We start from the raw sequence: 3181 nt of genomic DNA on the forward strand, positions 1-3181 counted from the left end.
CTTCAGCCAGGTCTGACGCTGCTGGCCCTGCTGCTCCGAAACCAGATGCCCAATACACATACGCACAACAGCCTACAGTAAAGCTTAGGCAAGGAACTACCACGTTTTCAGGATAGGTATTTCAACGCATGCAGTATATAAACGGTCCTTACTAAAAGGGTGCCCCTCAATGTCCTGAGCATATACATATCAAACTCGAGGGTCCTATCCAGTTCCTAGGGCCCGATAGAATGATAGAAAGCAATCTTTAACCGGCCCATCCTGGCCTATGAGAATTGATTGTTTCGCAGTAGCGGCAGTGAAATGGAAGGTAACTCACTATTGAAACAGGCTACACCGATGTAGCTATTATAGTTATCCTTATTCATACAGTCATTTATATACAGGGAGCATTAGCGCTGTGGCACTGAGTAGCAGTGGCACGGTGCCCAGAACATCTAAATCCAGCCAATATAAAAGATAGGGAGAGTAGAGAGGAAGGGAGACCCACGCCAATGATGCCAGGTCTAACACTCCCCATAAACCTAAAGACTTTGCTTTCTTGGAAGTTGCTTAGCAGATAATAGGAATAACACCACCAGATCACTAGTCAGCATCGTTATGGTCGGAATTATGATAGTATCTGATCATCTTTGAACCTCTGACTTTCGTTTGATGATTAATGAAAACATTCTTGGCAAAGGATTTTGCTTTGGTTTGTCTTGTGCTGGCCCAAGAATTTCTCCTCTAGTGGCTCAATACAAATGCCTCTGGCCGTCCCTCTTAATTATAATCTCAGTTCGGAAAGCCAACAAAATAGAACCGGAGTCCTATTCCATTATTCCTGCCTGAAGTATTCAGGCAACTGGCTTACTCTGAACATTCACATTTTTTCAAAGTACACGCTCAGTCAAAAGCATCAAGCGGCTGTCAAGGGGCAGGGGGTAGGACAGGTTGTAATTCCCCTCGTGGTGGACCACCAGCTCGATCCCAAGATCCAACAACAAGCTTTTTAAACTCATCCACTTTAATATACTCTATTGGAGCTGCAATTACAACAGCTGCTGGTACCAGATTTGTCCTCCATTGGATCCTTGTTAAAGGATTTTAAGTGTACTAATTCAAAAGAGTCCTGTATTGTTATTTTTTGTCACTCCCTCAATGAGTCAGGAGTGGGGAATTTACCCACCTGCTGTCTTCCTTGGATGTGGTAGCCATTTTTCAATCTCCCTCTCTGGAATTGAACCCTCATTCCCCGTTGCTGGTGGTCACCATGGTAGGCACGGAAACTACAAGTGAATGTTGTTTGGGCAGACATCCAAATATGTTGTCGCCGTCACTGAGACAGGCGATCGGCTCAACTTATCTAGAGTCACCAAAGCGGCTAGGTGAGCCCAGATCGGTCTTGGTCTGATAAATGCATGCATCCCAGGAGGTCAGGCATGTTTTAGCTCTAGAATTGAGACAGTTATCCAAGTATGGATGGAGTGATCAAAGGAACCATAGCTGATTTAATGAGCCATTTGCAGTGTCACTGTACTGGCCGTGTAAACTAGCATGTGCATGGCTTAATCTTTGAGACAATCATATGCTACTGGCTGGATCAACCAGGTAGCTGCAGCTCCTAGCCGGGTTGCTTGAAGCCGCGTGCCCGTCCCGGACTGACCTTCACACCCCTTGTGAGCCTGCTGGGGAAGCCCATCCATCTGGGAGGTGGGGGGCTTGCAGGGGGAGAGGTGCAGTCGCACAGGCACCGGCTGGCCCTGCCTCCACAGAAGGGAGAGGCTGGCCTGAGCGAGATGCAGGTGTGCTGGCCTGGGCAGTGGGGACACTCCATGGAAAATTGTTCCATGCTGCTGCGAAAATGCACTAGGCGGAGGAGAGCGACAGAGTGGCACACTGGGCCCAGACCACCAGATAGCATCCGGGACCTGGTGCCACCCAACCCATTCCACTCAGGTCAGAGCACTGACCTTAACTCTGCAGGATATGGGACGAGCCTCCACGAACATCAGGACCTCAAGTCAGATGGTCCCTGGAGGGATGAAAGCTCTTTGCTTGAAACAGCAGCCGAGGCTGGCCAAGCAGTCCATCCCTAAATGGACCAACTGTGCCCAATCAATTGTAATATATGAGGTGCTCCGGACCCTCCCCAGGCATACCGCCCTGCGCAGGGAGGTCGCTTCCCTGACAGCTCTTAGGGAAGGCAGGCACGAAGAATAGATCCATAAGGCAGGGCTAGGAGGCAGATGTGGACCCAGGCCCTTGGAGGCCCCATCGGGCCAATCTGCACCATGGCATCACCTGGTTGAAAACCGCTGGACCACAAGGAAGTCCAGAGTACTTTACCTCTAATAATCCAGAGGAAGGCTATCCCCCTTTCTTGTAATCTGTGCACACCGAGTTACAGAGGCGACCACCAGTGCTAATGCACACAACCTCCTGGAGCCCTGCTTGGGCTCGAGGAAGCAAATGAGCCCTCGGCTGGACTTCTAGGTCAACTCAGCCATCTGGACACTGCTTGGAAAGCATGGCGTGTGACCAGATGGCTGAACTTTGAGGACGGCCATCTGGTCGCGCTGTGCTTTAATGAAAGGGCTTCTGCTTATCCTTGGAGGTGACAGAGACCCTGCGGTCCTGGTGCTCGGAGACCCAGCTGTGCCTCACTCATTGGGCTGCGAGGCTGGCCCTGACGGAGCTCTGACTCTGGGCCTGTGGGTAACTTAATATGCAGGTGAAGTGGGGGAGGCCTCTTGGGGCCCAATGGAACCCTGTCCCAGGCCCTTGGTGCTGCAACAGGCTGGAGGATGGAGCATAGGGTGGGAGAGCCCACCCCAGTGCCAGGCGGGGCCCAGGCCTGATTGGGGCTCCTTTACCTGGCTGCGCAGGTGAGTCCTCCCCGGACTTGTGGGACCCCGTCCAGATTGCTTTCTTTGCCACACAGCGATACCAAAGGGAATGATGGACAGAGCGTTTGAGCAAATCAAACACTCACCCACAGTCAATTGATCTGGGTTTAATCCATGATCATTCTCTAGCTCACTCCACCACCCCAGTTCAGACATGGCCATATGAAAATCAGTCTGACCCTGTGCCTCATGGGAACAGTCCAGCCCGTACTGCTAAGCCATGTCTTCCCTGGACCGGAAACAAGCATCCTGGGACCGGTTTCGGGTTCATAACCCTCATCAGCCAGGCTATC

At 51.3% G+C, this 3181-nt stretch overlaps 1 pseudogene; it reads right to left on the reverse strand.

Moving 5' to 3' along the window:
• Positions 1 to 492: 492 nt before the first annotated feature.
• Positions 493 to 1593, reverse strand: LOC146810329 (18S ribosomal RNA; annotated as a pseudogene).
• Positions 1594 to 3181: the final 1588 nt, after the last annotated feature.

Source organism: Triturus cristatus, chromosome 7 (assembly GCF_964204655.1).
Source record: "Triturus cristatus chromosome 7, aTriCri1.1, whole genome shotgun sequence".
Lineage (NCBI taxonomy): Eukaryota > Metazoa > Chordata > Amphibia > Caudata > Salamandridae > Triturus > Triturus cristatus.